Source organism: Nerophis ophidion, linkage group LG07, assembly GCF_033978795.1.
Source record: "Nerophis ophidion isolate RoL-2023_Sa linkage group LG07, RoL_Noph_v1.0, whole genome shotgun sequence".
In the NCBI taxonomy this organism is placed as follows: Eukaryota; Metazoa; Chordata; class Actinopteri; order Syngnathiformes; family Syngnathidae; genus Nerophis; species Nerophis ophidion.
The window spans coordinates 55,233,912-55,258,339 of record NC_084617.1 but is presented as its reverse complement, the minus strand read 5'-3'; positions in this window follow the sequence as shown (position 1 = coordinate 55,258,339).

Genomic DNA, 24,428 nt, shown 5'->3' with positions numbered 1-24,428 from the left:
ACACAGGCTTGTGACAACACATGCTAGAGAACAAGGCAACAAGATGTCCCCGGGGGAGAGTTGTTCATTTCCCGCCATCCTCCTTTCTTCTCCATTTGTCCGTGCCTGACTAAACGTGAGGGAGTGTGCAGCCTCCTATGAAGACCTCCAAGAAGTCGCCGCTGAGCACATTTCCTATCTTTAGCCCCCCCACTTAATATATTAAACATCAATTTAAGGGAACATTATCTCATTAATTTCCTCCACGCTGCTGTTATGGGAGAGGGAGAAAGGCGAAGCAGCAGGAAAGATCACAAAAAAGGCTGACTTTGAAGTAAAGAAGAAGCCACCATCGTAGAGACGACGTCTTACAAAACCTCGAGGGGGTTCGTCAGCCAGTTAACTCTTCCAAGTAAGAGCCGGCCATCGGACACCAGCTATTAAGCAAATGTTTGTAAAATAACAAAACTGTCTTTGTAGGGGAGAAGCGACTTAACAAAATCGACACTTTCCTGCACACTAAAAAATGCTGGGTTATTTTGCTAAACCAATTGTGGAAGTCGATTCCTATCAGTTCCACTGTTAGACACGGCCTGCAGTTTTGAACAATGTTTTAATGTCCATAGAATTTCTCAACAGATTTCTCTCCCGCAGGACGTGACTTTTCAGCCACCTCCGTGTCCTCTCTCCCCTCTTTCCCCCGGCCGCTTACTGTTAAAGACAACAGATGATTAGATTAACACGTACCACCTGTGAAATCTAATCACCTGCCAGCTGTGTCTCGCCGTCAGCACATGCCCCACCCCTATCCGATGGTGCTCGCCCTCAGCACCATAAGCAGAGGCGGTGACCTTTGCTCCTGCAGGCGCGCTGCGTTAAATTGCAGCGTTATTTTTATGAAGGGCAATCCATTTTTGGGGTTAAAAGTGTATTATTTTAACTCAATTTCTGGGTTTTTGAAATTATGAACCATTTTTAGGCAAAAGCCTCTTTTTTTTTTTAAGTATTTTTCTTTCTTTGAAGGGAATTTTATTATGGATCTCATTAACATTATTTTCAATCAACCAACATTGAGTTAGCATAACTCAGCTTTTGGGTTAAATCATTCAACCTGATTGTTTGGTTGGGAATAACCCAACATTAAGTTATCATAACTCAACTTTTTGGTTAAATAATTCCAAGCAAAAGTTGGGTTAAAAAAAAGAACCCAAATTTTTGAGTTAAAGTAACTTAAATAGGGGTTCGTCCATTTCTGAACCAGCAGTTGGGTTAAAATGGAGTTATTTTTTAACCCAACATTTTTCAGGGTGTGAGCCGCCACAGATTTGGCGTTGATGCAGAACGCGGCCAAAACGCCAAACCTGCAACTGCGACGAGCTTTGGAAAGACAAATACATACATATTATTTGCTATGTAAATGGTAATAGAACCATTTCAAAATTGTCTACAAAGTCTCCCAATTTAGCATATCCAGTATCAATCAATCAATGTTTACTTATATAGCCGTAGATCACAAGTGTTTCAAAGGGCTGCACCCTTGGCTCAGATCCCACATCAGGGCAAGAAAAAACTCAACCCAACCCAACCACCAACCCACCACCCCCACCCTAAATATATATACACTATATTGCCAAAAGTATTTGACCACTTGCCTTGACTCACACATGAACTTGAAGTGCCATCATATTCCTAACCCATAAGGTCCAATATGATGTGACTCTTCTTGGAAGGTTGTCCACAAAATTGCGAAGTGTGTTTACAGGAATTTTCCACCATTCTTCCAAAAGCGCATTGGTGAGGTCACACACTGATGTTGGTCGAGAAGGCCTGGCTCTCAGTCTTCATTTTAATTCATCCCAAAGGTGTTCTATGGGGTTCAGGTCAGGACTATGTGCAGGCCAGTCAAGTTCATCCACACCAGATTCTGTCATCCATGTCTCTATGGACTTTGCTTTGTGCACTGGTCCACAGTCATGTAGGAAGAGGAAAGGGCTGGCTCCAAAATGTTCCCACAAGGTTGGGAGCATGGACTTGTCCAAAATATTTTGGTATCCTGGAGCATTCAAAGTTCCTTTCCCTGGACCGAAGGAGCAAAGTCCAACTACTGAAAAACAACCCCACACCATAATTCCTCCTCCACCAAATTTCCCACTCGGCATGTAGCGTTCTCCTGTCATCCTCCAAACCCAGACTCGTCCATCAGATTTCAAGAGTCCAGTGGCGACGTGCTTTACACCACTGTATCCGACCCTTGGCATTTGACTTGGTGTTGTATGGCTTAGAGGCAGACGCTTGGCCATGGAAACCCGTTCCACGGAGCTCTTTGCGTACTGTACGTGGGCTAATTGGAATGTCACATGAAGTTTGGAGCTCTGTAGCAACTGACAGTGCAAAGAGGTCGCCGACTTTCTGCACAATGCGCTTCAGCGTCCGCTGAACCTTCTATGTCAGTTTACGTGGACTACCACTTTGTGGCTGAGTTGCTGTTGTTCCCAAACTCTTCCATTTTCTTATAATAAAGCCGACAGTTGACTTTGAAATATTTAGGAGTGAGGAAATGTCACGACTGGATTTGTTGAACATTCTTTCACAAAGTTTGTAGAAACAGTCTCCATGCCTAAGTGCTTGATTTTATACACCTGTGGCTGGGCCAAGTGATTAGGACACCTGATTCTCATCATTTGGATGGGTGGTCAAATACTTTTGGCAATAGAGTGGGTACATATATATATATATATATATCCATCCATCCATTTTCTACCGCTTATTCCCTTTCGGGGTTGCGGGGGGCGCTGGCGCCTATCTCAGCTACAATCGGGCGGAAGGCGGGGTACACCCTGGACAAGTCGCCACCTCATCGCAGGGCCAACACAGATAGACAGAAAACATTCACACTCACATTCACACACTAGGGCAAATTTAGTGTTGCCAATCAACCTATCCCCAGGTGCATGTCTTTGGAGGTGGGAGGAAGCCGGAGTACCCGGAGGAAACCCACGCATTCACGGGGAGAACATGCAAACTCCACACAGAAAGATCCCGAGCCTGGATTTGAACCCAGGACAGCAAGACCTTCGTATTGTGAGGCAGACGCACTAACCCCTCTGCCACCGTGAATCCATATATATATATATATATATATATATGTATATATATATCTATATCAATATAGTGTGTACATATATATATATATATATATATATATATATATATGTGTACACACTATATTGCCTATATATATATATAGGCAATATAGTGTGTACACATATATATATATATATGTACACACTATATTGATATATATATATATATATATATACATATATAAATACACACTTATACATACATACATGAATGTATGTATGTATGTATGTATGTATGTATATATATATATATATATATGGATATATGTATATATATAAATATATATATATACTTATATATATATATATGACAGAGATGTACATATATCCTTACTCATTGTCTATTTATTTAGTTACTTACTAATGTATTTATTTGTTCACTGTTGTGTTACAGATTGAGTATAAACAAATGCTTTACAAATTGCTATGAAACAAAAAGGGGTATGGGAATAAATAAGCTCTGCTTCTTCCTATTCCTTTTCAGGAAAGGTGTAATGCAAAACAGGAAGTATTTGATGTATCATATTGTAATTGTATGCACGCTCAAAATAAACTATCACCATAACCATATGTTGTCTATATCGCACACGGCTAAAATCAGAGGTTCTATTTTAGTGGGAGTAAACTTGCAACCTTTTTGTCTGCAACCAATTTTTAAAATTGAGTTAGCCAGGCAAAAATAGTTGGAGTTACCAGATATTTTTGGCCAGTATGTACCTTGTTAACACATCCTCTGCATAATCTGAGTGTGATCTGAAAGAGCAACACTTCATCAAAATGGAGCAAGATGCCTACATAGATTCCCTGGATACCAGACCTAGATCCCTTTCTGTGAGTTTGATGTGGCTGATGACTTCACACCTCAGCAATGGCTGCTTATTGTGTTGAAGGGAGAAGGTTTCCTTTTCAGTATTTTTCTGAATGTTATTCTTTTTTCCTCTTTAGGAAACTAGCAGCATCTGACCTGGATATTAGAAGTGTTAATTGTTTGGTGTAGGTATTTTCGTTTCCGAGGCTTTATGTGGGTCATATTACAATGTTTAATCTAAAAGACTGTCTTGTGGTTGACATAACATGTGATAGTGATGCATCAGTTAAAATGTCGCATAAATTCTTCAAGCCACTTCCTGACGATCCGTTTTAGGAGGTGGTCTTTTTAGATGCCTCCTGAGTGAAATTGTTTCTCAACCCCGGCATCCATGTTTGTAGTTTAAAGGGGAACATTATCACCAGACCTATGTAAGCGTCAATATATACCTTGATGTTGCAGAAAAAAGACCATATGTTTTTTTAACCGATTTCCGAACTCTAAAAGGGTGAATTTGGCGATTTAAACGCCTTTCAATTGTTCGCTGTCGGAGCAATGACCTTTCCCCCGTGACGTTACAAAGGGAAGCAATCCGCCATTTTCTCAAACACATTACACACATCAAGTCAAATCAGCTCTGTTATTTTCCGTTTCTTCGACTGTTTTTCGTACCTTGGAGACGTTATGCCTCGTCGATGTGTTGTCGGAGGGTGTAACAACATAATCAGGGACGGATTCAAGTTGACTTACGTGGAGTGTGCATCGATTAGCACGGCATGCTAATCGATGCTATTTAGGCTAGCTGTATGTGCATATTGCATCATTATGCCTCATTTGTAGTTATATTTGCATCCAGCCTATCCCTCCACCCACATGTAATGTCAAACAAATACATACCAATCGACGAATACAAGTAGCACCAGTGTCAAAAGATGCAAAAGTCCCTCGTTTGTTGTGCACATTTTACCGACGATAGCGATGCTATGACAGAGATGTGTGGATATCCTGCGACACTCAAAGCAGATGCATTTCCAACGATAAAGTCAACAAAATCACAAAGGTGAGTTTTGTTGATGTTATTGACTTATGTGCTAATCACACATATTTGGTCACGGCATGACTGGAAGCTAATCGATGCTAAAATGCTATTTAGGCTAGCTGTATTTACATTTGTAGCTATATTTGCATCCAGCCTTTCCCTCCACCCACATTTAATGCCAAACAAACACTTACCTATCGACGGATTTAAGTTGATCCAGTGGTCAAAAAATGCAATCGTTGGTTAGAAGGCGACCGCCGAATTCATCCCACGTTGCCTTTGTCCGTCGTGATATGGCTCAATAGCTTCAGTTTCTTTTTCAATTTTGTTTTCGCTATCTGCCTCCACACTCCAACCATCCGTTTCACTACAAGCGTAATCTGTTGAATCGCTTAAGCCACTGAAATCTGAGTCTGAACCCGAGCTAATGTCGCTATATCATCCTGTTCTATCTGCCATGTTTGTTTGTATTGGCGTCACGCAGTGACATCACAGGAAAATGGACGGGTGGGTTTACAGATAGCGAAAATCAGGCACTTTAAAGCCTTTTTTCGGGATATTCCATGATGGGTAAAATTTTGAAAAAAACTTTGAAAAATAAAATAAGCCACTGGGAACTGATTTTTATTGGTTTTAATCCTTCTGAAATTGTGATAATGTTCCCCTTTAAGTTGGGAATGGAACGGTGTGCAGCCGGACATTGAGTTATCCAGTAAGAGTTACTGAAATTACCGGACTATAGAGCGCACCGGCATATAAACCGCACACACTAAATTAAAAAATATATATATTTTTCCATATATTAGCCGCTTATATAAATGTCGTGAAATTAGTTATTTATCAATCAGTCAATCAAAGTTTATTTATATAGCCCTAAATCACAAGTGTCTCAAAGGGCTGCACAAGCCACCACGACATCCTCGGCTCAGATCCCACATCAGGGCAAGAAAAAACTCAACCCAATGGGATGACAATGAGAAACCTTGGAGGGGACCGCAGAATGTTTCATATTGGACCATGCACATTAGCTCTGTGCTTTATGTTCTGCTGCGTGTCCTGCTCGGCCCTACGTCTCAGTAATTACATTGTCACAATTAATAAGAACAGAGCATTTTAGCTTATGGAGTTGCATTTTAGCTGGAACTACAACAGAAATAAACATGGTGGACTCTAGTTTTTGTCCTGATACTAAAATTACTACTAAAATTATTTCGATATTTTTCTAAATAAAGGGCACCACAAAAAAGTTGCATTATTGGCTTTACTTGAACAAAAAATCTTAAGGTACATTAAACATATGTTTCTTATTGCAAGTTTGTACTTAAATAAAATATTGAACATACAAGACAACTTGTCTTTTAGTAGTAAGTAAACAAACAAAGGCTCCTAATTAGTCTGCTGACATATGCATATTGTGTCATTTTCCATTTTATTATTTTCTCAACATTATTTATGACAAGTGGTAGAAAAGGAATTATTAATCTACTTGTTCATTTACTGTTAATATCTGCTTACTTTCTCTTTTAACATGTTCCATCTACACTTCTGTTAAAATGTAATAATCCCTTATTCTTCTGTTGTTTGATACTTTACTTTGGTTTTGGAAGACACCACAAACTTGGGTATCAATCAGATACCAAGTCATTACAGGATCATACATTGGTCATATTTAAAGTCCTCACGTGCCCAGGGACATATTTCTTGAGTTTAGAAACATAATATACAAAAAAAACAAAAAACGAAATAAGATGTTGTGATGCCAAAAAATATCTACGTAATCATAGTAGTATCGACTAGATACGTTCTTGTACTTGGTATCAATACAGTGGATGTCAGGTGTAGATCCACCAATGGCATTTGTTTACATTTTGACGCCGGAGAGCTACGCTGTGTCGTGAAGTGTGTTTATCTACTCCTCGTCCTGCAGGGATGATACTTGTAAGAAACTGACTTTATTTGTCACCATAGAGGCGAGGATTAGTGATTTAGAAGTAGTTAAAACACTTCAGACGGCGGCTGGATGTTAGCCGCTAGCTAGCTAGCCACATCTTAAAGCACCTCTTCCTGAGAGCGTTTTAGTGTTATAACTTCACTTTTATCGCTAGTTTTTATGCCAAAATGTCTCTGTTCTCCCTTTTCTGTCCACACACTGTGTCTGCTTGTAAGTGCTCCGTGATTGTGCGTTGCCAAACATGCTCCTCTGCTCGTAAACCAGCAATGACACGACCTGACGACGACGGGAGGGTGGGGGACCGGTACTTTTCAGAGGCAGTATAGTACCGAATGTGATTCATTAGTATCGCGGTACTATACTAATACCTGTATACCGTACAACCCTAGTGGACTCATACAAAATAACTAAGAAAACATTAGCAGTTATGGAGATATTAGCTAATAATTTTGTTTTATAGATATCTCCACAAAGCCTCCATAGTTTAAATTGTGAGGAATCCTAATACAGAAAAACAGGTGCTGACAAGCAAGAAAATGGGGTTTTGTATCCCTTCAAGATAACGTAGCATGAGGCGTTTATTTTTCCCAACGTGCATTTTGCCTCGATGAAATATACCTGCTGGAAAAAGTCAGCAGTACGGCCTTAAATGTTTGAACTGAAGTCGGAGATACAGTAGAGCTGCAATAAAGTGCCGTGTATCGTAACTCCCACTGTCCAGTATCCACTCGTCATTAGCGTGAAACTATTCAAGCTGTGCAATATTAAATTTACTACTGAATGTGCAATAACCCACACATACTACCTTATCTCTCATATATATATATATATATATATATATATATATATATATATATATATATATATATATATATATATATATATATATATATATATATATATATATATACACACACAGTGGGGCAAAAAAGTATTTAGTCAGCCACCGATTGTGAAAGTTCTCCCACTTAAAATGATGACAGAGGTCTGTAATTTTCATCATAGGTACACTTCAATTGTGAAAGACAGAATGTGAGAAAAAATCCAGGAATTCACATTGTAGGAATTTTAAAGAATTTATTTGTAAACTATGGTGGAAAATAAGTATTTGGTCAACCATTCAAAGCTCTCACTGATGGAAGGAGGTTTTGGCTCAAAATCTCACGATACATGGCCCCATTCATTTTTTCCTTAACACGGATCAATCGTCCTGTCCACTTAGCAGAAAAACAGCCCCAAAAAATTATGTCCCCACCCCCCATGCTTCACAATATGTGTGGTGTTCTTGGGATGCAACTCAGTATTATTCTTCCTCCAAACACGACGAGTTGAGTTTATACCAAAAAGTTGTATATTGGTTTCATCTGACCACTTGACATTCTCCCAATCCTCTGCTGTATCATCCATGTATCCATTTTGGTATAAATTCCACTCGTCGTGTTTGGAGGAAAAAGAATACTGAGTTGCATCCCAAGAACACCATACCTACTGTGAAGCATGGGGGTGGAAACATCATGCTTTGGGGCTGTTTTTCTGCTAAGGGGACAGGACGATTGATCCGTGTTAAGGAAAGAATGAATGGGGCCATGTATTGTGAGCTTTTGAGCCAAAACCTCCTTCCATCAGTGAGAGCTTTGAATGGTTGACCAAATACTTATTTTCGACTATAATTTACAAATAAATTCTTTAACATTCCTACATATGTGAATTCCTGGATTTTTTTTTTCACGTTCTGCCTCTCACCGTTGAAGTGTACCTATGATGAAAATCACAGACCTTTGTTTTAAGTGGGAGAACTTGCACAATCGGTGGCTGACTAAATACTTTTTTGCCCCACTGTACATTATATATATATATACACACACATTATATATATCATATAAATAGAAAATCAGAACAATGCACATGACTTTTATAATTATTTTTGGTTGTCTAATTGCCCTATATATTTTTTTCTGATTCTGTCTTTTATTGCACGTCTGTACCAGAGAAGAAGCTGCTTTAAATCTCATTGTGCAATAAAAAGCATTGTAGTCTATTCTATTCTACAGCCGAGCATGAATCCAGCAGGATGTTACTGAATGGTTAGTTCTGAACACTGGGGGTCTTTTTTTGTAAATTGGCACTAGTACGTAAGGGTGGAACAACAATAGGTACTAATGATAACCTCGGTAGTACCATTTTTTTCAGTTATTATTATTGAACAACTGTGATTGATAACTGCACTTTCATGTACTGAGCGGCACCAAATCGCTACTTTAAACGCTATCATGAAAACAGGAGACATTAGCATCTTTCTCCATTAAGAAACAACATGCCAGCAGGCAGAAGACATTAAAGGCCTACTGAAATGACATTTTCTTATTTAAACGGGAATAGCAGGTCCATTCTATGTGTCATACTTGATCACTTCGCAATATTGCCATATTTTTGCTGAAAGGATTTAGTTGAGAACATCGACGATAAAGTTTGCAACTTTTGGTTGCTAATAAAAAAGCCCTGTCTTTCCCGGATGTATGTGCGCGTGACGTCACAAGTTGCAGGGCTCCACACATATTCACATTGTTTATAATGGGAGCCACCAGCAGTAAGAGCAATTCGGACCGAGAAAGCGACAATTTCCCCATTAATTTGAGCGAGGATGAAAGATTCGTGAATTAGGATATGATAATGAAGGACTAGGGGAAAAAAAAAAAAAATGCGACGGCTCCGGGCGACAGCAGTGTGAGCGTTTCAGATGTAATTAGACACATTTACTAGGATAATTCTGGAAGATCCCTTATCTGCTTATTGTTTTAATAGAGTTTTAGTGAGATTGTAAAGACATACCTCGAGGTCGGATGGCTGCGGTGAACACAGTGTCTCAGAGAGAAGCCAAGCCCACAGCTGCATTTTTTGACAGCTGCTGCAGGACGGCGAATAATCCAATGATGTCTCCGGTAAGATATATATCACAATTTCCCCATCCAAAAACATGCTGGTTGATGTAGAGAAGACATGTTCTCTTGACCGCTCTGCTTCACAACAAAAAAAGAAACACCGGCTGTGTCTCGGTGCTAAAGACAGCTGCAATCTACCGTTTTCCACCAACAGAATTTTTTTTTATAGTCTCCATTATTAAATTAACAAATTGCAAATGATTCAGCAACACAGATGTGCAGAATACTGTGTAATTATGCGATTAAAGCAGACGACTTTTAGCCGGTAGTGGTGCAGCGCTAATATTTCCTGACAGTCCGTGACGTCACGCGCACGCGTCATCATTTCGTGATGTTTTCAACAAGAAACTCGCGAGAAATCCATCCATCCATCCATTTTCTACCGCTTATTCCCTTTCGGGGTCGCGGGTGGGCGCTGGCGCCTATCTCAGCTACAATCGGGCGGAAGGCGGGGTACACCCTGGACAAGTCGCCACCTCATCGCAGTCGCGAGAAATCTAAAATTGCAATTTAGTAAACTAAAAAGGCCGTACTGGCATGTGTTGCAATGTTAATATTTCATCATTGATATATAAACTATCAGACTGCGTGGTCGGTAGTAGTGGGTTTCAGTAGGCCTTTGAAACAACGTCGAGAACGTGTTTCTTTAGGTCCTGACATTGAGCAACTCAAACCTCGCATTGGAACAACATGCTTTTTGACGACATTTAATGAATGTCGGGGTCAGATGTTGATTTGACCTTTAAATTTTGGTCATTTTCAAAATAATATTTTACCACACAAATACAACGTTGGAACAACGTGCTTTGTGACTACATTTAATCAATGTCGGGTTCTGACGATCATTGAAAATCGGTCATTTCCCAACCAACAACATAGATCCAACGGGAGACACCAACATTGTCTTAATTTACAAATACAACCATTTTGCAACGTTGTTTCAAAGTCAGTTTTTAAGGACATGAATGTATAATCAACATTGTATCAACATCTTGTGCCTGCTGAGATATTCCAATCTAAACTCATGTAAACACATTGTTGTCTGAGCCACCAATATATTCATTGTGCACATTGAACCTACAAGCTGTGCTCTCTTACCACAGAGTGATCATTCTATACCGAGAGGAATAAGAGACGGGGGTGTTTTTACGCTGCGTTCGAAGACCCCTGAACAGAGTAGGACGCTACAGTATAAACCAACATTAAAACAATAAAAAGCGTAGCCATTTAAACCGATAAAATACTAAGACTGTGAAGCATAAGAAAAAAAACATGCAAAATATTGGGGTTTCTAACAGTGTGTCTATTTATTTTAGTTATTTTCGATTTTTGTTTAAACAACTTGGTCATAAGATTTCAGTGTATGTGTAAGCACTTTTTGAGCACATTCAATAATAACATTATAATTATGATGGCCGTGATAATTTTGCTCACGAAACCTGCGATATAAAGTTTTCACGTAGGTAAAGTTAATGTTTTTGAATATTTTGTGGAATCCATGTTATTGTAATATCAGAGCATTTAATCACTTGCAACTGGACTGTCCAGATCAGGGTGTCAAATATCCAGATCAGGCCAGCCAGATTAGTTTGATAAGTATAAAAATGAGCTGACTTTTTTGAATGAAATAATCTGCTGTTCTAAATGTGTCCACTAGATGACGCAATAGCAATTCTTGTACCCTGCATGGCGAGAGATTTGACTTCAGAAGGGGCAGAGCTATGAGCTGTGTTAAGATACAGGCAACGCGTCCGTGTTTGGACACTACGTACTTACGCTGCCTTTTAATGATAGCATACAAAATGTGGATTGTTACGTTCATGCCTTTATTTTCAAAGATGTTGCTGGTTATATAACCTGTGACATTTATGCACAAATCAATGCTTTTGATCATCTAAACATTCTGTGTTGAACTTTTGACTGGGGACACATTTTCTGAGCGCACATAATTATGATGAAATAATACAGTATGTATCCCCTTCTAGCTTTGATGTGTGATTAATGTAATGACTCCAAATTCACAATTTGTGTTGTTTATGATTGATTGATTGATTGATTGAAACTTTTATTAGTAGATTGCACAGTTCAGTACATATTCCGTACAATTGACCACTAAATGGTAACACCCGAATAAGTTTTTCAACTTGTTTAAGTCGGGGTCCGCGTTCATCAATTCATGGTAAATGATGCTACATAGTACAAAATATACCACATATCAGTACATCAGTTGAGGAAAATTAGTAAATTACATAATAGTGTCCTGTATTCTTTTTTGATAGTATTAGTCATTTCATCCTCTGATAGATTGCAATTAACACCAATGGGAGCATTTTAAAACTCCGCCAGACTCAATTCCACCTATTTGACTGATGAACCATATCACATCATTTATTCAGAAAGTATAAATAACAACAAATGAAAATAGAATACTATTAACTGCAATATGTATGTGTAAGTAAAACAAAACATTAACATTGTAATTTTTTTCAGAATGTGCTTCATTTATTTTTTTAACAAAAAAAAAAAATCTGAAGTTGTCTTTTTTTTAAGTTATTATGGCATGTTTTACCAGTCTGGCCCACCTGGGAATAGATTTTCCTCCAGGTGGCCAATGAGCTAAAATGACAGACAGATAGTCCTAGGATACATTTTGCCTCGCATCTGAGCAGGCTTCATCAGCCCATGGTCACAGACTTAGATAGGACTGTTTTAGTCTGAGAGCATGGGGCTGGATCCAAACTATGTGTCCTGTTCAACTACCGGTAAATTGTTCTTTGGGCCACATTTTTAGAAAACTAAGGATCGGGTGGCCTTCACTAATATTATTTTTTTACAACCAACATCCTCTGCGCTCATTTTGTTTGTTTTGTGTTTTTGGTCTATTTATTTTATCAATTACACATTTCTGAAGAACATAGCCTTGTTATGGTAACTGGGTTGTACTTGTATAGCGCTTTTCTACCTTTTTTTTTAAAGAACCTCAAAGCGCTTTGATATTATTTCCAGGCTAACCAGGACCCATCCGGAGCAAGGGGGAAGTGTCTTGCTCAAGGACACAACGGACGTGACTAGGATGGTAGAAAGTGGGGATTGAACCAGTAACCGCCACTCTCCCTACTACGCCACACCGTTAAACAGAATACAAGTGTCCACTGCAGTGGACGCTGAACTTCAGAAGGTTCAAAGGTCAATGCAAGGATCCTCCAAAGTGTTTACAATGGTCCAAATTCCTCTAAACATCAGGAGCACTGTAGTTTTTTTTTTATTTGCTCCAAAAATGTTTGTCTCCCTAGTTTTTAACTGAATTGGGGATTTGAAGTTGAAGTTAAAGTACCAATGATTGTCACACACACATACTAGATGTGGCGAAATTATTATCTGCATTATACCCATCACCCTTGATCACCCCCTGGGAGGAGAGGGGAGCAGTGGGCAGCAGCGATGCCACGCCCGGGAATCATGTTATGGGGATTTAACCCCCAATTCCAACCCTTAATGCTGAGTGCCAAGCAGGGAGGAAACGGGTCCCATTTTTATAGTCTTTGGTATGACTCGGCCGGGATTTGAACTCACGATTTGAAACACGACAACGTGTTTGTGGCCACCATACCTGTCAACCTTCTCGTGTTTGCTGGGAAATCCTGTTTATTGTCCTTTTTTCTCCGCATCCCCTTTTGTTCTAGGATTCTCTCCATGAAAAAAATCCCCGCTTTTAACGCCGCTACTGCAGCGATCAAGTCCGTTTGGTTCAAGCCTCTGCAACACTCGGGGTGACACTTGCTGGTGACAGCGAGGGAGGTAGTCAATCAAATCAACAACGTGAGAGAAGATGCAAATGAAGACAAGGGGGAAGATTAAGGATGCATTATATTACAAACCCAGTTTCCATATGAGTTGGGAACTTGTGTTAGATGTAAATATAAACAGAATACAATGATTTGCAAATCAATTTTAACCCATATTCAGTTGAATATGCTACAAAGACAACATATTTGATGTTCAAACTGATAAACTTTTTTTTGTGCAAATAATCATTACATTTAGAATTTGATGCCAGCAACAGGGGACAAAGAAGTTGAGAAAGGTGGCAATAAATACTGATAAAGTTGAGGAATGCTCATCAAACACTTAAATGGAACATCCAACATGTGTGCAGGCTAATTGGGAACAATTGGGTGCCATGATTGGATATAAAAGCAGCTTCCATGAAATGCTAAGTAATTCACAAACAAGAGTGGGGTGAGGGTCACCACTCTGTAAGTAAATTGTCAAACCGTTTTAGAACAATATTTCTCAACAAGCTATTGCAAAGCGCTTTGATATTATTTCCAGGCTAACCAGGACCCATCCGGAGCAAGGGGGAAGTGTCTTGCTCAAGGACACAACGGACGTGACTAGGATGGTAGAAAGTGGGGATTGAACCAGTAACCGCCACTCTCCCTACTACGCCACACCGTTAAACAGAATACAAGTGTCCACTGCAGTGGACGCTGAACTTCAGAAGGTTCAAAGGTCAATGCAAGGATCCTCCAAAGTGTTTGCAATGGTCCAAATTCCTCTAAACATCAGGAGCACTGTAGTTTTTTTTTTATTTGCTCCAAAAATGTTTGTCTCCCTAGTTTTTAACTGAATTGGGGATTTGAAGTTGAAGTTAAAGTACCAATGATTGTCACACACACATACTAGATGTGGCGAAATTATTATCTGCATTATACCCATCACCCTTGATCACCCCCTGGGAGGAGAGGGGAGCAGTGGGCAGCAGCGATGCCACGCCCGGGAATCATGTTATGGGGATTTAACCCCCAATTCCAACCCTTAATGCTGAGTGCCAAGCAGGGAGGAAACGGGTCCCATTTTTATAGTCTTTGGTATGACTCGGCCGGGATTTGAACTCACGACCTACCGATCTCAGGGCGGACACTCTAACCACTAGGCCACTGAGTAGGTTTGGCCCCGGGCCGCCTGTTGTAAGTATTAATGTTTTCACTCTATTGTGATGAAAAATAACAGCTGCTAAGATTATGATGGGAAAGTGTCTAATGTACAAACTTGGGTTTAGGTAGCACTTCTGTCACTCGGTGTAGGTTTCAAATGTTTGTGTCTCAGCATATTGTGTCTTACATGTAATGCAGCTAACTCCCAAGCGGGGGATTGTCTGTGCCGTAGAAGTGACACATTTTTGGGAAATCTCCCCTTGGATCATGTCGCCTAGTAAGAACCCACAGGGGTACATGAAAGCATCTAATATAGCTTTTATTCAGGCGGCTTGCCCTTTGAAGACATACTGGCACCTGTCTTCTTTTGTTGACTTTACTCATGTAAATCATATGCATGTGGGGAGTATTAGGCTCTCTCCACACTAAAAGGTTTTTAGGTGGTAATGGTAAAGTATTTTAACGTTTCAGCCTTTCAACGGCGTCCTGGGCGGGTTGAAACAATAGTTATTGAGGACGGACCACAGAGCTGTAAAGTCTGATAACGCCATCATGTTGTTATTGTGTGGACAAAGCCAACAGCTACTTTTTTAGAACATTCACTACGTTTCCATGCTCCAAATAAGTCTGATTTCTCAAATAGTTTGTTTTTTTGTATTTTCCCACATACGTGTGAGGTTCCAGTATACATGCACACGCTCAAATGCGACTAATGGTCATACGCCATGTGCCTCCCGTACACTTGGGGGGGGCGCTCATTTCATTTTAGCCCGGATAACTGAATTACTTTTCCGGTTGACCTATTATATGACGTCACACTAACCATCTGCAGATCCTTAGAACTTGTTTTAACTGATTTCCGCCGTAATATTGGCAAAGATTACAAATATTAGGTCTCTAACGGCTATACTGATGTTAAATAGCAGACATCATTAAGAAATTATCTTGGATTACGCAACGGACATGACCCTACTACCAAGAATGTATCGGGTTGGACGCAAAGAAATTATGAATTTCAAGGAAACAAAACTTTTGAATGTCTCAAAGTTCATTGGAAAGGCTGTGTGGATTGATGGAAAGAGTTTTAAATCTGAAGGAAAAGGCCGTTCGTGCTCCGACTAACATCCAGAGGAAAGTTGCTATTGTAGGCAGCACGGTGGAGCAGAGGTTAGTGCGTGTGCCTCACAACAAGAAGGTCCTGCGTCTGATCCCCGGGCTCAGGCTCTTACTGCATGTTCTCCCTGTGACTGCGTGGGTTCTCTCCGGGTACTCAGGCTTCCTCCCACCTCCAAAAACATGCACCTGGAGATAGGTTGATTGGCAACACTGAATGGTCCTTAGTGTGTGAATGTGAGTGTGAATGTTGTCTTTCTATCTGTGTTGGCCCAGCCATGAACAAAGGTCTTAACTCATTCTCCTTCTATGCCACATCAATATGGAATACACTTCCAACAGGTGTAAAAGTAAGTGCATCTCTATCCTCTACCGCTCTAAAACAACAACTCCAAGCAACTTCAACCCTTTACCAATACCCTCCCCCCTCCACATCCCATCTCCCCGGATTGTAAATAACCAAATGTAAAAAATCAAATGTATTTCTAATGTATATACTTGTTCTTATGCTATCTGAACTCACTATGTTCTCTGCTGGCTGTACATATCCTACTAAGTAAGACCTACACTGTTTCAATGTACATTTCTCTGTTGATGCAATTGTTGATGACTGAAGTACTGATATCAACCAAACCCTCCTAATCCCACCCCCCGGATTGTAAATAATGTAAATAATTAAATGTATATACTCTGATGATTAATTTGTGTGATGACTGTATTATGACAATAGTATATTTTTGTACCATGGATTTGATTTACGTGACTTAAACAAGTTGAAAAACTTATCCGGGTGTTACCATTTATGATAAATGGGTTGTACTTGTATAGCGCTTTTCTACCTTCAAGGTACTCAAAGCGCTTTGACACTACTTCCACATTTACCCATTCACACACACATTCACACACTGATGGAGGGAGCTGCCATGCAAGGCGCCAACCAGCAACCATCAGGAGCAAGGGTGAAGTGTCTTGCTCAGGACACAACGGACGTGACGAGGTTGGTTCTAGGTGGGATTTGAACCAGTGACCCTCGGGTTGTGCACGGCCATTCTCCCACTGCGCCACGCCGTTTAGTGGTCAATTGTATGGAATAAGTACTGAACTGTGCAATCTACTAATAAAAGTTTCAATCAATCAATGAGGTGGCGACTTGTCCAGGGTGTACACTGCCTTCCGCCCGTGTGCAGCTGGGACAGGCTCTAGGAGCCCCGCTAGGGACAAGAGATAGAAAATGGATGGATGGACAGTTGCTATTGTTCTGGACTATCTTGCCGAACACGATTGGATTAAGGTGTTTCCATTGCTTATTTAAATCCAAACTTTTAAAGAAATCGAACTAATTTAGTGCATGGACATGTACTGAATAAGATTAGTGAGAAGATTTGATGGAAGCTGTAGGTTCTTCTTCATGTCCGATGGTCTTGGTTGCACTGGGAGCTGAAGAAGTATTACGACAACGTGTTTGTGGCCACCATACCTGTCAACCTTCTCGTGTTTGCTGGGAAATCCTGTTTATTGTCCTTTTTTCTCCGCATCCCCTTTTGTTCTAGGATTCTCTCCATGAAAAAAATCCCCGCTTTTAACGCCGCTACTGCAGCGATCAAGTCCGTTTGGTTCAAGCCTCTGCAACACTCGGGGTGACACTTGCTGGTGACAGCGAGGGAGGTAGTCAATCAAATCAACAACGTGAGAGAAGATGCAAATGAAGACAAGGGGGAAGATTAAGGATGCATTATATTACAAACCCAGTTTCCATATGAGTTGGGAACTTGTGTTAGATGTAAATATAAACAGAATACAATGATTTGCAAATCAATTTTAACCCATATTCAGTTGAATATGCTACAAAGACAACATATTTGATGTTCAAACTGATAAACTTTTTTTTGTGCAAATAATCATTACATTTAGAATTTGATGCCAGCAACAGGGGACAAAGAAGTTGAGAAAGGTGGCAATAAATACTGATAAAGTTGAGGAATGCTCATCAAACACTTAAATGGAACATCCAACATGTGTGCAGGCTAATTGGGAACAATTGGGTGCCATGATTGGATATAAAAGCAGCTTCCATGAAATGCTAAGTAATTCACAAACAAGAGTGGGGTGAGGGTCACCACTCTGTAAGTAAATTGTCGAACCGTTTTAGAACAATATTTCTCAACAAGCTATTGCAAGGAATTTAGGGATTTTACCATCTACGGTCTGTAAAATCATCAAAAAGTTCAGAGAATCTGGAGAAATCACTGCACTTAAGCGATGATATTACAGACTTTTGATCCCTCAGGCGGTACTGCATCAAAAACTGACATCAGTGTGAAAAGGATATCACCACATGGGCTCAGGAACACTTCATAAAACCACTGTCAGTAACTACAGTTGGTTGCTACATCTGTAAGTGCAAGTTAAAACTCTACTATGCAAAGCCAAACCCATTCATGAACAATATCCTAAAATGCCGCCGGCTTGGCTGGGCCTGAGCTCACCTAAGATGGACTGATGCAAAGTGGAAAGGTGTTCTGTGGTCTGACGAGTCCACATTACAAATTATATTTGGAAACAGAGGGCGTGGTGGCCTCCAGAACAAAGAGGAAAATAACCATTCGAATTTTTATAGGCGTAAAGTTGAAAAGCCAGCATCTGTGATGGTATGGGGGTGTATTAGTGCCCAAGGCATGGGTAACTTACACATCTGTGAAGGCACCAATCATGCTGAATGGTCCATACAGGTTTTGGAGCAACATATGTTGCCATCCAAGCAACGTTATCATGGATGCCCCTGCTAATTTCAGCAAGACAAGTGTTACAACAGCGTGGCTTCGTTAAAAAAGAATGCTGTCACTTTTCTTGCCCCGCTTGCAGTCCAGACCTGTCTTCCATCGAAATTGTGTGGCGCATTATGAAGCATAAAATACGACAGCGTAGACCCTGGACTGTTGAACGACTGAAGCTCTACATAAAACAAGAATGGGAAATAATTCCACTTTCAAAGCTTCAACAATTATTTCCTTCAGTTTCCAAACATTTATTAAGTGTTGTTAAAATAAAAGGTGATGTAACACAGTGGTGAACATGCCCTTTCCCAACTACTTTGGCATGTGTTGCAGCCATGAAATTCTAAGTTAATTATTATTTGCCAAAATAAATAAAGTTTATGAGTTTGAACATCAAATATCTTGTCTTTGTAGTGCATTCCATTGAATATGGGTTGAAAATGATTTGCAAATCATTGTATTCCGTTTATATTTACATTTAACTTAATTTCACAACTCATATGGAAACGGGGTTTGTAACAGGGGCGGTTGTAGGCATGCTTATATGAGGGGGCAGTCAGAAATGTGAAGGTGGCATCTATTTAATAAACCTCTATTTAATAATACAACTCTAACATTTGACAACCAAACAATTAAACAAGGCGACACGGTAAAGAATCTGGGTATTATCTTTGACCCAACTCTCTCCTTTGAGTCACACATTAAAAGCGTTACTAAAACAGCCTTTTTTCATCTCCGTAATATCGCAAAAATTCGCTCCATTCTGTCCACTAAAGACGCTGAGATCATTATCCATGCGTTTGTTACGTCTCGCCTCGACTACTGTAACGTATTATTTTCGGGTCTCCCCATGTCTAGCATTAAAAGATTACAGTTGGTACAAAATGCGGCTGCTAGACTTTTGACAAGAACAAGAAAGTTTGATCACATTACGCCTGTACTGGCTCACCTGCACTGGCTTCCTGTGCACTTAAGATGTGACTTTAAGGTTTTACTACTTACGTATAAAATACTACAAGGTCTAGCTCCATCCTATCTTGCCGATTGTATTGTACCATATGTACCGGCAAGAAATCTGCGTTCAAAGGACTCCGGCTTATTAGTGATTCCCACAGCCCAAAAAAAGTCTGCGGGCTATAGAGCATTTTCATTTCGGGCTCCAGTACTCTGGAATGCCCTCCCGGTAAAAGTTCGAGATGCCACCTCAGTAGAAGCATTTAAATCTCACCTTAAAACTCATTTGTATACTTCCATCCATCATCTTCCGCTTATCCGAGGTTGGGTCGCGGGGGCAACAGCCTAAGCAGGGAAACCCAGACTTCCCTCTCCCCAGCCACTTCGTCTAGCTCTTCCCGGGGGATCCCGAGGCGTTCCCAGGCCAGCCGGGAGACATAGTCTTCCCAACGTGTCCTGGGTCTCCCCCGTGGCCTCCTACCGGTTGGACGTGCCCTAAACACCTCCCTAGGGAGGCGTTCGGGTGGCATCCTGACCAGATGCCCGAACCACCTCATCTGGCTCCTCTCGATGTGAAGGAGCAGCGGCTTTACTTTGAGTTCCTCCCGGATGGCAGAGCTTCTCACCCTATCTCTAAGGGAGAGCCCCGCCACACGGCGGAGGAAACTCATTTCGGCCGCTTGTACCCGTGATCTTATCCTTTCGGTCATGACCCAAAGCTCATGACCATAGGTGAGGATGGGAACGTAGATCGACCGGTAAATTGAGAGCTATGCCTTCCGGCTCAGCTCCTTCTTCACCACAACGGACCGGTACAACGTCCGCATTTCTGAAGACGCCGCTCCGATCCGCCTGTCGATCTCACGATCCACTCTTCCCTCACTCGTGAACAAGACTCCTAGGTACTTGGACTCCTCCACATGGGGCAGGGTCTCCTCCCCAACCCGGAGATGGCACTCCACCCTTTTCCGGGCGAGAACCATGGACTCGGACTTGGAGGTGCTGATTCTCATTCCGGTCGCTTCACACTCGGCTGCGAAACGATCCAGCGAGAGCTGAAGATCCCGGTCAGATGAAGCCATCAGGACCACATCATCTGCAAAAAGCAGAGACCTAATCCTGTGGTTACCAAACCGGAACCCCTCAACGCCTTGACTGCGCCTAGAAATTCTGTCCATAAAAGTCATGAACAGAATCGGTGACAAAGGACAGCCTTGGCGGAGTCCAACCCTCACTGGAAATGTGTTCGACTTACTGCCGGCAATGCGGACCAAGCTCTGGCACTGATCGTACAGGGAACGGACCGCCACAATAAGACAGTCCGATACCCCATACTCTCTGAGCACTCCCCACAGGACTTCCCGAGGGACACGGTCGAATGCCTTCTCCAAGTCCACAAAGCACATGTAGACTGGTTGGGCAAACTCCCATGCACCCTCAAGAACCCTGCCGAGAGTATAGAGCTGGTCCACAGTTCCACGACCAGGACGAAAACCACACTGTTCCTCCTGAATCCGAAGTTCGACTATCCGACGTAGCCTCCTCTCCAGTACACCTGAATAAACCTTACCGGGAAGGCTGAGGAGTGTGATCCCACGATAGTTGGAACACACCCTCCGGTCCCCCTTCTTAAAGAGAGGAACCATCACCCCGGTCTGCCAATCCAGAGGTACCGCCCCCGATGTCCACGCGATGCTGCAAAGTCTTGTCAACCAAGACAGCCCCACAGCATCCAGAGCCTTAAGGAACTCCGGGCGGGTCTCGTCCACCCCTGGGGCCTTGCCACCGAGGAGCTTTTTAACTACCTCAGCGACCTCAGCCCCAGAAATAGGAGAGACCACCACAGATTCCCCAGGCACTGCTTCCTCATAGGAAGACGTGTTGGTGGGATTGAGGAGGTCTTCGAAGTATTTCTTCCACCTATCCACAACATCCGCAGTCGAGGTCAGCAGAACACCATCCGCACCATACAAGGTGTTGATAGTGCACTGCTTCCCCTTCCTGAGGCGGCGGACGGTGGTCCAGAATCGCTTCGAAGCCGTCCGGAAGTCGTTTTCCATGGCTTCCCCCAACTCTTCCCATGTCCGAGTTTTTGCCTCCGCGACCGCTGAAGCTGCACACCGCTTGGCCTGTCGGTACCTGTCCACTGCCTCCGGAGTCCTATGAGCCAAAAGGACCCGATAGGACTCCTTCTTCAGCTTGACGGCATCCCTCACCGCTGGTGTCCACCAAGGGGTTTTAGGATTGCCGCCCCGACAGGCACCAACTACCTTGCGGCCACATCTCCGATCTGCCGCCTCGACAATAGAGGTGCGGAACATGGTCCACTCGGAGTCAATGTCCAGCACCTCCCTCGTGACATGTTCAAAGTTCTTCCGGAGGTGGGAATTGAAACTTTGTCTGACAGGAGACTCTGCCAGACGTTCCCAGCAGACCCTCACAATGCGTTTGGGCCTCCCAGGTCTGTCCGGCATCCTCCCCCACCATCGCAGCCAACTCACCACCAAGTGGTGATCGGTAGAAAGCTCCGCCCCTCTCTTCACCCGAGTGTCCATAACATGAGGCCGCAAATCCGATGTATACTGTAGCCTTTAAATAGACTCCCTTTTTAGACCAGTTGATCTGCCGTTTCTTTTCTTTTTCTCCTATGTCCCACTCTCCCTTGTGGAGGGGGTCCGGTCCGATCCGATCCGGTGGCCATGTACTGCTTGCCTGTGTATCGGCTGGGGACATCTCTGCGCTGCTGATCTGCCTCCGCTTGGGATGGTTTCCTGCTGGCTCCGCTGTGAACGGGACTCTCGCTGTTGTGTTGGATCCGCTTTGGACTGGACTCTCGCGACTGTGTTGGATCAATTATGGATTGAACTTTCACAGTATCATGTTAGACCCGCTCGACATCCATTGCTTTCCTCCTCTCCAAGGTTCTCATAGTCATCATTGTCACCGACGTCCCACTGGGTGAGTTTTCCTTGCCCTTATGTGGGCCTACCGAGGATGTTGTTGTGGTTTGTGCAGCCCTTTGAGACACTAGTGATTTAGGGCTATATAAGTAAACATTGATTGATTAATTGATTGATTGATGTGTACACATCATGCTCCAGCACTTTTTTTTCTGTGCTTATAGTAACGATGCTTTCTCCATTGAAATGGGTCTTTAGCTATGTGTCCAACCCCAACCTGGAGTAGTGGATTGCACTTTGTCAGGCCTCTACCTTCAGACCTGTCCAACTTGGGTGTCCCACCTGAAGACTAAGCTCCTGCTGGTATAGCTCTTACGGTCACTGAGGCACACAAACCCCCTGACCACAATAAGGTGGCAATCCCTCAGGGGGGGGAAACATTAACAGCGCTGCCATATTTCTGACAGGGAAAACAGAAGCAGACATCTCGCACCACAGAATACTCTAGCCATGGTCGTGCGAGGTACCAGGCAGGATTGAATGATCTTATTGTTGTACCAAATGCACCCTTTTGGCACCCACCCAGTATTGGCTGAGATGGTGCATTGCCATTTAAGTCACTGGGTAGCTGAGCAGGCTGCTCTGGGGGAGCGCTTGTTGGGGGGATGGAGGGAGCTGGTGCAGGAGAAACAGTGCTTGCTGGTGCTAAAGGTGCAGTATTGCTAGCTGCTGTCCCTGATGTATTAGCAGTTGCATCATTGCTAGTACTACATGCAGGAGCAGGACTAGACTTTTTAAATACTCTGAAAATGGATGCATTACAGAGCATTAACTCTCTCTTTGTGAGCTGCTGGAAGCTGGAGCAGAAAACAAGTAAGCTTGAACAACAACAGAAAAAACTTGCTGTGATTACATGAAGAAAAACAACAACAGTACAGGACTACAGCCTGGGGCGGGGCTTTACGTAGGGGTCTGTCAGACACAGGTCACTTGTCTTCAGTTTGTCACATGCAGTGGACGTGGGCACTCATCTGGGCACAAAATTAATTCACTCCAACGTATGTGTGTTGCCCACTTGCTTGTAAATTGATGAAAACGGCTGTGTTTTTGTTTTTAGATGTCTTGGTCGTATCAAATGAAACTTATAATTTGTTTATTACAAAATGTAGATTGAAACATTAAAGGTTGACTATGTAGAATTACAAGAAAAACAACAGAAAAAGAATTCCAGCACTCGATTGCCAGACCGTTGCTAAGTAAAACGGGCCGTTGCTTGGGACTCCGCTCTGAACAGAGGACAACAGAGGAGGACTGCTAAGCAGGATATATACCTTATGTTTAATTTTTCCTGACATTAACCGCATCATAAATGACTTGTAGCTTGTTACAAGGACAGTGGAGGCTCTCTGCCTTCCAAACCACTGCTGCTCAGAGCCTCCGCTGTCACCGCTCTCGTCAAGTTGTAAAAAAAAAAAAAAAGGAACTCCGTAGCACCGAAAGTCCGCGACGATAAACGTGTTTATGACAGACAAGACTACACAAATACACCCATCCTAACAAGTATATGATAAATGTAGACAACTTTTCCTTTTCTTTTACTTTCATACTGCAACAGTGATTGTATTGTAACGGGTTGAGTTAAGGGGAGATGTTGATGTTAATGTGTCAACTTTCACGTACTTAGTTTCATGTACTGTTCTGTGAAGTTTACAGAGTGCCTGTGAAGGCAACATGTTCAGAGTTGCATGCTGGGGGTTACCTGTGATTGGGTGAGGAATAGGAGGGAGAGTTCGGTGATGCTGGGATGCGGAAGTGAAGAGGTCGGAGTTTTAGAGTGACAGAGACAGACGCACGAGAGATAAGTGTACAACAATACTAGAGAGATATATAA